This window comes from Urocampus carinirostris, chromosome 18 (assembly GCF_059441175.1).
Source record: "Urocampus carinirostris isolate Australia breed hairy pipefish chromosome 18, RoL_Ucar_1.0, whole genome shotgun sequence".
NCBI lineage: Eukaryota > Metazoa > Chordata > Actinopteri > Syngnathiformes > Syngnathidae > Urocampus > Urocampus carinirostris.
Window position 1 is genome coordinate 5,272,995 of NC_142366.1, and position 11,954 is coordinate 5,284,948.

Below are 11,954 nucleotides of genomic sequence, written 5' to 3' on the forward strand. Positions count from 1 at the left end.
GACGTCGTATATCACTGGTGAAGTGAAAACTCATCTAAATTAGGACATGACCTAAAGGTATGACCAAAACTCAAACCAAGACATAGATTGTTCATTTAACCACTAACCTGGTAAACAACTGTATTAAAAAACACGTACTGGAAAGAACTTCCTTGAATGTTTTGCAACTGCAGCTACTGGCATTAGTGTATAGGATTAACCATGAACCACACTCTGGAACCAAAGAACTTCAACAGTACAATGTCTCTCAGCTGTGACTGCTAATGGTGCTTAATATGAGGTGATATTTCAGGGGTTTGAACTCTAATCTGGAAAGGAAGTGTTAACGAGAAAGAAAAAAGCATTCTTCCCGTCGAGGAATCGAATCCTAGGCTTCCGTGTGACAGGCGGAGATACTGATCCACTACACTAAAGAGGACTGATACACTTTGCTGGACATACCACAAAATAGATAAGCAATAACCACCCACAGAGATGGCACGATGGACGCGTATACCAATAGCACTATGGACCAGGAGTGACCAAAGTTTGACGTGGCGTATCACTGGTGAAGTGAAAACTCATCTAAATTAAGACATGACCCAAAGGTATGCGGAATAAATCTATCCAAGACATAGCTCAGCCAGGTGATGGACGTGGTGTAGGACAGGTAGACCAGCAGCACTATGCACCAGGAGGGACCAAGGTTTGGACGTGGTGTATCACTGGTGAAGTGAAAAATCATCTAAATTAGGCCATGACCTAAAGGTATGACCAAAACTCAAACCAAGTTATAGATTAGTCATTTAACCACTAACCTGGTAAACAACTGCTTGAAAATACGCGTACTGGAAAGAATCACTTCCTTGAAAGTTTTGCAACTGCAGCTACTGGCATTAGTATCCAGGATTAACCATGAACCACACTCTGGAACCAAAGAACATCCAAAGTAGAATGTCTCTCTGCTGTGACTGCTAATGGTGCTTAATATGAGGTGATATTTCAGGGATTTGAACTCGAATTTGGAAAGGAAGTGTTAATGAGGAAGAAAAAGCATTCTCCCATTTAACCACTAACCTGGTAACCAAGACCTAGCTCAGCCAGGTGATGGACGTGGTTCTGCACAGGTAGACCAATAGCACTATGGACCAGGAGGGACCAAGGTTTGGACGTGGTGTATCACTGGTGAAGTGAAAACTCATCTAAATTAAGACATGACCCAAAGGTATGCGAAATAAATCTATCCAAGACATAGCTCAGCCAGGTGATGGACGTGGTGTAGGACAGGTAGACCAGCAGCACTATGCACCAGGAGGGACCAAGGTTTGGACGTGGTGTATCACTGGTGAAGTGAAAAATCATCTAAATTAGGACATGACCTAAAGGTATGACCAAAACTCAAACCAAGACATAAATTAGTCATTTAACCACTAACCTGGTAAACAACTGCTTTAAAAAACACGTACTGGAAAGAATCACTTCCTTGAAAGTTTTGCAACTGCAGCTACTGGCATTAGTATCCAGGATTAACCATGAACCACACTCTGGAACCAAAGAACTTCAACAGTACAATGTCTCTCAGCTGTGACTGCTAATGGTGCTTAATATGAGGTGATATTTCAGGGATTTGAACTCGAATCTGGGAAGGAAGTGTTAACGAGGAAGAAAAAAGCATTCTCCCCGTCGGGGAATCATACTCCGGGCTTCCGCGTGACAGGCGGAGATACTGATCCACTATACTAAAGAGGACTGATACACTTTGCTGGATATACCACAAAATAGATTAGCAATAACCACCCACAGAGATGAGATGATGGACGCGTATACCAACAGCACTATGGACCAGGAGTGACCAAGGTTTGGACGTGGTGTATCACTGGTGAAGTGTAAACTCATCTAAATTAAGACATGACCCAAAGGTATGCGAAATAAATCTATCCATGACAAAGCACAGCCAGGTGATGGACGTGGTGTAGCACAGGTCGACCAATAGCACTATGGACCAGGAGGGACCAAGGTTTGGACGTGGTGTATCACTGGTGAAGTGTAAACTCATCTAAATTAAGACATGACCCAAAGGTATGCGAAATAAATCTATCCATGACAAAGCACAGCCAGGTGATGGACGTGGTGTAGCACAGGTCGACCAATAGCACTATGGACCAGGAGGGACCAAGGTTTGGACGTGGTGTATCACTGGTGAAGTGAAAACTCATCTAAATTAGGACATGACCTAAAGGTATGACCAAAACTCAAGCCAAGACATAGATTAGTCATTTAACCACTAACCTGGTAAACAACTGCTTTAAAAACACGTCCTGGAAAGAATCACTTTCTTGAAAGTTTTGCAACTGCAGCTACTGGCATTAGTATCCAGGATTAACCATGAACCACACTCTGGAATCAAAGAACTTCAACAATATAATGTCTCTCAGCTGTTACTGCTAATGGTGCTTAATATGAGGTGATATTTCAGGGATTTGAACTTGAATCTGGAAAGGAAGTGTTAACAAGGAAGAAAAAAAGCAATCTCCCGTCAGGGAATCGAACCCCTATCTTCCGCGTGACAGGCGGAGATACTGATCCACTATACTAACGAGGACTGATACACTTCTCTGGACATACCACCAAATAGATTTACAATCACCAACCACAGATACGGCACGATGGACGCGTATACCAACAGCACTATGGACCAGGAGTGACCAAGGTTTGGACGTGGCGTATCACTGGTGAAGCTAAAACTCATCTAAATTAAGGCATGACCCAAAGGTTTGCAAAATAAATCAATCCAAGACCTAGCTCAGCCAGGTGATGGACGTGGTTTGGCACAGGTAGACCAATAGCACTATGGACCAGGAGGGACCAAGGTTTGGATGTGGTGTATCACTGGTGAAGTGAAAACTCATCTAAATTAGGACATGACCCAAAGGTATGACCAAAAATCAAACCTAGACATAGATTAGTCATTTACCAATAACCTGGTAAACAATTGCTTTAAAAAACACGTACTGGAAAGAATCACTTCCTTGAAAGTTTTGCAACTGCAGCTACTGGCATTAGTATCCAGGATTAACCATGAACCACACTCTGGAACAAAAGAACTTCAACAGTACAATGTCTCTCAGCTGTGACTGTTAATTGTGCTTAATATGAGGTGATAATTCAGGGATTTGAAAAGGAAGTGTTAACGAAGAAGAAAAAAGCATTCACCCCGCCGGGGAATCGAACCCCGGTCTTTTGCGTGACAGGCGGAGACAATGATACACTATACTAACAAGGACTGATACACTTTGTCGGACATACCACAATATGGATTAGCAATAACCAACCACAGAGATGACACGATGGACTCGTATACCAACAGCACTATGGACCAGGAGTGACCAAGGTTTGGACGTGGCGTTTCACTGGTGAAGTGAAAACTCATCTAAAATTAGACATGACCCAAAGGTATGCGAAATAAATCTATCCAAGACATAGCTCAGCCAGGTGATGGACGTGGTGTAGCACAGGTAGACCAATAGCACTATGGACCAGGAGGGACCAAGGTTTGGACGTGGTGTATCACTGGTGAAGTGAAAACTCATCTAAATTAGGACATGACTTAAAGGTATGACCAAAACTTAAACCAAGACATAGATTAGTCATTTAACCACTAACCTGGTAAACAACTGCTTTAAAAACACGTCCTGGAAAGAATCAGTTTCTTGAAAGTTTTGCAACTGCAGCTACTGGCATTAGTATCCAGGATTAACCATGAACCACACTCTGGAACCAAAGAACATCCAAAGTAGAATGTCTTTCTGCGGTGACTGCTAATGGTGCTTAATATGAGGTGATATTTCAGGGATTTGAACTCGAATTTGGAAAGGAAGTGTTAATGAGGAAGAAAATAGCATTCTCGCCGTCGGGGAATCGAGCACCGGTCTTCCGCGTGACAGATGGAGGTACTGATCCACAATACTACCGAGGACTGATACATTTGACCCGACATACCACAAAATAGTTTAGCAATAACCAACCACAGAGATGACACAAATGACGCGTATACCAACAGCACTATGGACCAGGAGTGACCAAAGTTTGGACGTGGTGTATCACTGGTGAAGTGAAAACTCATCTAAATTAAGACATGACCTAAAGGTTTGCGAAATAATTCAATCCAAGACATAGCTCAGCCAGGTGATGGACGTGGTTTGGCACAGGTAGACCAATAGCACTATGGACCAGGAGGGACCAAGGTTTGGATGTGGTGTATCACTGGTGAAGTGAAAACTCATCTAAATTAGGACATGACCTAAAGGTATGCTAAATAAATCTACCCAAGACATTGCTCAGCCAGGTGATGGATGGGGTGTGGCACAGGAATAGTGAAAACTCATCTAAATTAAGACATGACCTAAAGGTATTGACTGCTAATGGTGCTTAATATGAGGTGATATTTCAGGGATTAAAACTCAAATCTGGAAAGAAAGTGTTAATGAGGAAGAAAAAAAACATTCTCCCCGTAATGGAATCGAACTCGAGTCTTCCGCAAGACAGGTGGAGATACTGATTCACTACAGTAACAAGGACTGATGTCATTACTTGACATAACACAACATTGATTAGCAATAACCGACCACAGAGATGACACAGTTGACCCGTAGACCAACAGCACTATGGACCAGGAGGTACCAAGTTTTGGACGTGGATCTATTACTGGTGAGGTTAAAACTCTCATCGAAATTAAGACATGAGCTAAAGGAATGCTAAATAAATCTATCCAAGACATAGCTTGTTCCTGTGGTTAGGGGCCCTCTTTCCCTGACGGTGTGAGAATTCTCCCACCGTGGTCTGCTGCGTGTTGTAAGAGGCAACTAAAGTGGAGGGGGCGAGGGGCCTGGGGATCCTCTCCTCTTTATTTCTACTCCCTTTTTTTTTTTTTTTTTTTTTTTTGATTTATTTGATATGGCGCCTAGAAAGGCAGTTTCTAAACCATGTTTTTGCGGTGCCGTGGACCATGGAGCAATGATCCAGTGCAGTCACTGCAAACACTATATTCACTATGAGTGCTCTGGACTGTCAGTTCAGGACCTAAGCCTCTCGATACAGGATAAGCAAGCTACTTACATCTGCAAGTCCTGCGTTCCCGGCTTATCCGCTGATGATAAGGATTCTTACGCCTCTCTGATTAGTTCTGGAACGGTGTTCACCTACGTTGATAGCACTCCAGTGCCTCTATCCGGGTCGTCTGGGCCGTGCGGTGCCCTGAACTCTGCTGATTTGGTCTCCACTGTGAAACCGTGAAGGCCATGGTACCAACTTTGGTCCGAGAGATCATGACGCAGATGATGCCAGAAGTTGCCAGAATGTCGACTAGCCTAATGGAGGAAATGCTAGCAAAGGAGGCTAGGAAGCATAATCTCGTGGTGGTTGGAGCATAGACACATCGAGAAAATGGGGAAGCTGTCCAGGATACCCAGCTCTTTCAGGAAGTCGCCGAAGCAGTCCCGGGAGTAGAGAAACAGGACATTCTGGAAGTTTTTCGTGATGGAAGGCTGAGGAATGATGGTAAACCCAGGATTGTGAAGATCCGATTCCGGAATACAAGATCAAGGCTGGCGTTTCTCCGTGGATTCAATCGGGTGAAAAGTACCTTCCCGACGTTGTCTTCTGCATTTGTTCGTCCAGATATGACACCAAAAGAAAGGGAACGCGACAGGGAACTACAGGACGAACTTAAGCGCCGTCGGGACGAAGGTGAAGTAAACATTATTATACGGGACGGGAAAATTATTGTCAAGCCGGGAAATGCCTAAGGTCGCCTTCGCCTTTATTGAACAGCCCCTTGATTCATCTCATTAATGCCCAATGTTTGACTTCTAAGGCAGATGACTTGGTCTCGTCCATCAATTTCTACACCCCTGATATTTTGGCAATTACAGAAACTTGGTACTCCGCTGGTGACACAGGGCCAACTATAGAGAAATATCAGTCCATTAGAACTGACCGTAAAAATGCCCAACATGGAGGAGTTTTGCTCATGGTTTCTCATGGTATAACTGTGTTTTCTGTCGCTAATTATCAATTCGATAGAATTGAGTTATTGAGATGTGATATTCTTATTTCTGGGGTGAAGCTGAGAATAGTGCTTGTATATCGCTCTGGTCTGAGCTCTTTTCAGGCCAACGTCGCTATGTTCGAACATCTGAATTCTATTTTTGATACTAAATTGCAAATTCTACTTATGGGTGATTTTAACTTTCCTGACCTTCACCACAGTTTTCTTCAAAATTCTGATACTAATCTAACTTCAATGTTCAAAAACTTGGTTTCAAATGCAGGTTTCTTTCAGCATGTCAATAAACCAACCAGGGGGTCCAATGTATTAGACCTTGTGTTTTCCACTGACAGATATCTGATTAAAAACATTGACGTTGGGCCGAGTGCTCTACCAGTGATCACGATTCTGTTACTTTCCAACTTAACCTGGCTCTTAAAAAAGATACCGCTGCTCAGAACTACATAAATTTTAAAGACTGTGATCTACATGGCATGAGATACTTTCTGTCTAGTGTCAACTGGTACCTCTTATTTGATAATTGTGGGAATATTGAAGAAATGTGGGCAATATTTAAATCTGTTGTTTACACTTTGATATCTGTATACGTACCCTCAGTTGCTGTTACACCTCACGTCAACCGTGATATAGCTGAATTGCATAGGCGAAAGCAGTTTATTCACAAGCTTTATAAACGTGATCAGTTGGCATACTTGGAAAGTTATCAAGATGCTTCAAGGGAACTGCGGAGGGCCATCAGGCGGGAAAGGGTGGCTGAGGAAAATAAAGTTTTAGAGGCTAATAATACTCGTAAATTCTTTTCATACATCAACCGTAAACTAATTTCTAGGGCATCTATTCCCAACCTGAAGGCATCTGACGGTAGATAGATAGATAGATAGATAGATAGATAGATAGATAGATAGATAGATAGATAGATAGATAGATAGATAGATAGATAGATAGATAGATAGATAGATAGATAGATAGATAGATAGATACTTTATTCATCCCCGAAGGGAAATTCACATTTCCAGCAGCATCCCTGAGCTGAGAACAGTACAATAATAAAGCCAAAAGAATACAATATACAAATACCCAGTGTGACGTGCAAATGCCCACTGTAGCGTGTTATATAGAGTAACTAAATAGTGCTACACAGAATACATATTGCAGTATGATTCGGTGTCATGGAACAGAACAAGGACTCGGATCCAATAGCGTCAGTTAAAGGCTTTATTGTGACAAGATTCGGTGGAGCAGGCTTGGGACGTCGAGCCTTGGCAGTGGAAAGCCTCTTGGGACGATATGGCAACTCCGTGGTGAAAACGCGTGGCGAAACGTAGCAGGTAAGTCGGTGGCCGGGGCGGAAGAGTAGATCGTAAACTTTTAACAGACAAGGGTCAGGCAACGAGAATCAGACTTGGAATATACATGGGCTTGTGGTACCTTGAATGTTGGAGGTTCACTCAGGAAATGAGGAAGACACTCGAACGTCCATCTCTGGACGCTGACAGCTTATGTAGTAGACTTCCACCAATCAAGAGATCGCGTTCCAGCACACCAGCTGATTACCTCAGGTGACTCCGGTTAGGTAATCACGACAGAACCCCCCCCTCAAGGGACGGCTCCAGAAGTCCCCCAGGGAAAAATAAAAATAAATCCAAACACGTCACATGGCAACACCGGTAATCCAAGGGAAGAGAAAAAAAAAAAAAAAAAAAAAAAAAAATCACAGGCCAGCTACAAATAATCCCCCAAAACCCAAAATACATCACCAATAATCCAAAATTGGAGGGCCCAGAGGTCGTCCGATGAACCCTCAGAATTCTTCCGAGTGGATAGAGGCCCCTTCGTCCGCATCTGAAGGGGTGGTAGCGGGTGGGTCTGCCGGTGGAAGAGCAGCAGCGTCAGACCTACGACGACGACCACGGCGTGGTGCTGGTTGGTCAGGATGCAGTTGATGGAATTCTGCCACAAGAGATCGGTCCAGGATCTGCCTGCTGGGAATCCATGATCTCTCCTCCGGACCATATCCCTCCCAATCGACCAAGTACTGGAAGCCCCGACCCCTGCGTCGGGAGCGGAGCAGGCGGCGCACTGTATAGATAGGCTCCCCGTCCAAGGAGCGTGGAGCTGGGGGAGGAGGTGGAATGGGTGCCAACGGACTCTGGCTGACGGGCTTGATTCGGGAAACATGAAACGTGGGGTGCACTCTCATAGATCTTGGTAGACGGAGACGGACTGCTGAGGAGTTGATAATTTTTACTATAGGAAATGGGCCAAGATACCGAGGAGCCAGTTTCCTCGACTCAACCTTCAGTGGAAGATCAGCTGATGCTAGCCACACCTTCTGGCCCACCTGGTACTTCGGAGCAGGACTCCTCCGTCGATTAGCTCCAACGGCATGAGTCTTGCTAGCCCGAAGGAGTGTGGCCCGAGCACGAGCCCAAGTTCGCCGACAGCGACGTGCATTCGCCGTAGCTGACGGGCAGTTTAATTCCTCTTCTTGACTAGGGAACATAGGGGGTTGGTACCCATACACACACTGGAAGGGGGACATTCCAGTGGATGAGCTAACCAAGGAATTGTGAGCATATTCCACCCATGCCAATTGCCGAGCCCAGGACAACGGTTCGCTAGAGACCATGCAGCGAAGTGCCGTTTCCAAATCTTGGTTCACTCGTTCAGACTGCCCATTGGATTGAGGGTGGAACCCTGATGAGAGGCTGACAGAGGCACCCAACAGACAACAAAACTCCTTCCAAAACGCGGATGAGAACTGGGGACCACGGTCAGAAACAATGTCCAGAGGGATGCCATGGAGGCGGAACACATGCTGCTGGACTATCATTGCAGTTTCCTTGGCGGAGGGGAGCTTCGGTAGTGCCACGAAATGGACCATCTTACTGAATCGGTCCACGATAGTTAGTACAGTCGTCATCCCCTCGGATACTGGCAACCCCGTCACAAAGTCCAAGGAGATGTGGGACCATGGGCAGCGGGGAACCGGAAGTGGATGTAACAGACCGGCCGGACGTTGGTGGGATGTTTTGTTCTGGGCGCACACTTGACAGGCGGAGACATATTCCCTAACGTCCTTGGCCATGGTAGGCCACCAGAAGCGTCGGGACAAGAAACTGTGAGTCCGAGCCGACCCCGGATGGCAAGAAAAGTGAGAATTGTGCCCCCATTGGAGGACCTCGGACCGTAAGGGTTCGGAGACGAATAGTCGACCCTCGGGACAGGAGCTGGGGCCCGCCTGATCGGGTATCGCCTCTCTGACTCGGGACTCGATATCCCAGGAGACTGCTGCCACCATACAGGAAGCTGGAAGGACCGTTGCGGGACCCTGAGGTGTGTCATTGGAATTCTGGAATTGTCGGGAGAGCGCGTCGGGTTTCACATTTCGAGATCCGGGTCTGTAGGACAGAGTGAAGTTAAAGCGGGTGAAAAACAGGGCCCAACGTGACTGGCGAGGATTGAGCCGCTTGGCCGATCTAATATATTCTAAGTTCTTGTGGTCAGTCCAAACTATGAACGGCACCGTTACCCCCTCCAACCAATGCCGCCATTCCTCCAGGGCTAGCTTGACGGCCAACAACTCACGATCCCCCACGTCGTAGTTGCGTTCGGCCGGGGACAACCGCCGGGAAAAGAAGGCGCACGGGTGCATCTTCTGGTCCTTGTCCGACCGCTGGGACAGGACAGCACCCACTCCCACATCTGAGGCGTCCACCTCCACTACCAGTTGGCGTGCAGGGTCCGGTACCTGGAGTATGGGGGCCGTAGAGAAATGGGTTTTTAGACGGTTGAAAGCTGCATTAGCCTCGGAAGACCACCGAAATGGCTCTCTAGGACTGGTAAGAAGCGTGAGGGGAGCTGCCACCGAACTGTAGTTCCTGATGAACCTCCGGTAGAAATTGGCAAAACCAAGGAATTGTTGGAGCTTTTTCCGAGACTCAGGGACAGGCCAAGAGGTGACTGCTGATACCTTGGCAGGATCCATCTGAAGGGTCCCCTCCGCCACGATGTAGCCCAGGAACGAGACTGTCTTGGCGTGAAACTCGCACTTCTCTGCCTTAACAAATAAAGAGTTCTCTAGGAGACGACGGAGAACCAGCTGGACATGTTTTCGGTGTTCATCGAGGGACTTTGAGAAAATCAAGATATCGTCCAGATACACAAAAACAAAACGATTAAGCACATCTCGTAAAATGTCATTTACCAAAGATTGGAAAACAGCTGGAGCATTGGTTAATCCGAACGGCATTACCAGATACTCGTAGTGACCGTTGGGTGTGTTGAATGCCGTCTTCCACTCATCACCCTCCCGGATTCGGACTAAGTGGTAGGCGTTGCGCAGATCAAGTTTAGTGAAGACCGTGGCCCCCTGTAGAAGCTCAAAAGCAGAGGCAAGCAGCGGCAAGGGATAGCGATTTTTAACCGTGATTTCATTAAGGCCCCGATAATCTATACAGGGCCGGAGTGACCCGTCCTTTTTTCCCACAAAAAAGAACCCCGCCCCAGCAGGAGAAGAGGAGGGTCGAATGATACCAGCCGCCAAGGCATCGGAAATGTATTCCTCCATGGCCTTCCTCTCGGGAACGGACAAGGAGTAGAGGCGGCCCCGAGGAGGAGCAGACCCCGGCAGGAGATCAATTGCGCAGTCATAAGGCCTATGAGGGGGCAAGGAAGAGGCCTTAGCTTTACTGAAGACCTCCTGTAGGTGGTGGTAACAGGCTGGGACCTTGGACAGATTGGGTGGAGCCCTCGTGGAAACAGGATGATTTGGGTAAGGAGCGGCTTGCAGACAGGTTTGGTGACAGTCCATGCCCCATTCAAGTATCGACCCAGTGCGCCAGTCGAAATGGGGGTTGTGTTGCACCAACCAAGGATGACCCAGGACAAGGGGTTGGTTAGGGGAGTGAAGTAAGTGAAATCGGATCTTCTCTCTGTGATTTCCAGACAACTGTAGTTCAATGGGTTCCGTTATTTGAGATACGGTGCCTAATAGGCGGCCATCCAAAGCCCGAGCTGATACCGGGTTAGGAAGGGTTTCAACAGGTATCCCCATCTTGTGTGCGAGTGACAAATCCAGGATATTTGTTTCAGCACCAGAATCGATGAGGGCATGGAAGGGTTGAGATGTACCGGAAATAATGAGATTTGCCCGGAGAACAGGTCTATCAGTCTTGGGGGACGATACTAAAGCTGAGCTCAATCGGATGTCCCCTATATCCGACGAGCGTTGGCTTTTAACGGGCAATTGACCACCCTATGTCCCTGGCCGCCGCAGTAATAACATAGCCGTTCAGTACGCCTTCGCTGGCGTTCTTCGACGGAGAGAAAGGTGCGGTCCACCTCCATCATCTCATGAGGTGCGGTAGAATTGGTTGGGGGGTTCGGTATCTTACTAATGTCTTGACTTAGCCGGGTGATGGGTTGGCTGGGATCTTCTCTCTCTCTGCGTCTTGCCTGAACCCTACGGTCGATCCGGGCGGTCAGTTCGATAGCATTGTCAAGAGTTACCGGAGGAGCGTGGGAAACCAATTCGTCTTTGATATAACCGGACAAGCTATGGAGGTAGGCGTCGACCAGCGCCTCTTCGTTCCAGTGACTCTGGGCTGCTAGTGTGCGAAAGTCAATGGCATAGTCGGCAATGGAGCGTCTCCCCTGGCGAATGTTCAAGATTGAACGAGCAGCATCGACTGATGAGGCTCCAGAATCAAAAACTTTAATCATCTCCTGGCTTAGCAAATTAAAAGAGGTGCATGCTGTCGCCCCCCGTTCGTATTCTGCCGTTCCCCAAAGGCGGGCTCTGCCAGTCAGATGATTTATCACAAAAGCCACCTTCGCCTTTTCGTTCACAAAGGCTCGCGGTTGTAGATCAAAAATTAGTCGGCAATTTATAAGAAAGGGGCGGACC